Genomic DNA, 1,266 nt, shown 5'->3' with positions numbered 1-1,266 from the left:
ACACATAAGCCATCTCTCCCTCCAGAAGTTTTTATAGTGTCTCATTTCTCTGAACTTGCAAATAATAACAATGTAAATGCCAGAAGCTTTAATCTTTCCATATAACAATTTATACCAAAAATATTTATTAAATACCTGAATATCTACTCTATGCCAGACCAGACACTGAGGACAGAAAGATGACTATAGTGTCACAGCATTTAAAACCTGGTGGACTGAGAAGGAAGGCAACAGCAATAACTCAGCGTGCTATGTGAGAGGTGAGTGCGGGATGCCATGGGGACACAGGAGAGTCATCCAGCTCACGCTAGGGAACCCTCGAAGGTTTCCTAGAGCAGACTGTGCTTGAGCTGATTCTTAAAGAATGAATAAAAGTTTTTCTGAGGGATAAAGGCTCTGGACAGCACGAACAGGATGCACAAGAACATTGAAGTGGAAACAGCATGCTGCACTTGGAAAAGAGAAGTCACTGTGTGGGGTTTACGTGGGGAAGTGATAGGCGTTCAGTTGAGACAAGAACTATGGGCTGTGGGGCTTCATCAAGAAGCATTCTTAGGCTAACGAGCAGGTCTGGCCTTTATGCCAAAGATATGGGAATTTGCTGTAGATTTTTTTAAATCAGTTTTGAGGTATAATTTATTTACAATGAAGTACATTCACGTAAAGAGTATAATTCAATCAGTTTTGACAGACATACAAAGTTGTAAAAATACCACTGTAATTAAGACCAGAACATTCCTATCACCTTCCCAAATGTCTTCAAGTCCCTTTGTAATCTATTCCTCTCTCCCAACCCAGCTCTAGGCAACCACTATTCTACTTCTTTTCTCTATAGATTGGTTTATTTTGCATGTCTCATGTGTCAAACAAGTGGTATTCTCAGTTTGGTGCTAATGTGAATAAGCTGCTGTAAATATTCAGTAACAAGATTTTGTGTGGACATATGTTTTCACTTCTCTTGGGAAAATACCTAGGAGTAGAATATAGGGCTCATATGGTAGATGTATGTTTAACATTTTAAGAGATTAAAAGTTTTGCAAGGTGGTTATATGATTTCTTATTTTCACAAGGCATGTCTGACAGTTCTAATTGCTCTACACCACCAACAGTTGGTATTATCAGTTTTGTAATAAGTGAGTAGTGGTATCTCATTGTAGTTTTAATTAGCTTTTCCTTCATGGCTAATGTTGAGCATCACTTCATGTACTGTTTGTCCATTCGTATATCTTCTTTGGTTGTCTGTTTAAATATTTTATGCAATTTTTT

The sequence above is a fragment of the Propithecus coquereli genome, unplaced genomic scaffold (assembly GCF_000956105.1).
Source record: "Propithecus coquereli isolate 6110/MARCELLA unplaced genomic scaffold, Pcoq_1.0 Scaffold32, whole genome shotgun sequence".
Lineage (NCBI taxonomy): Eukaryota > Metazoa > Chordata > Mammalia > Primates > Indriidae > Propithecus > Propithecus coquereli.
The sequence above is the reverse complement of the archived record's forward strand: the minus strand, read 5'-3'. Positions refer to the sequence as shown.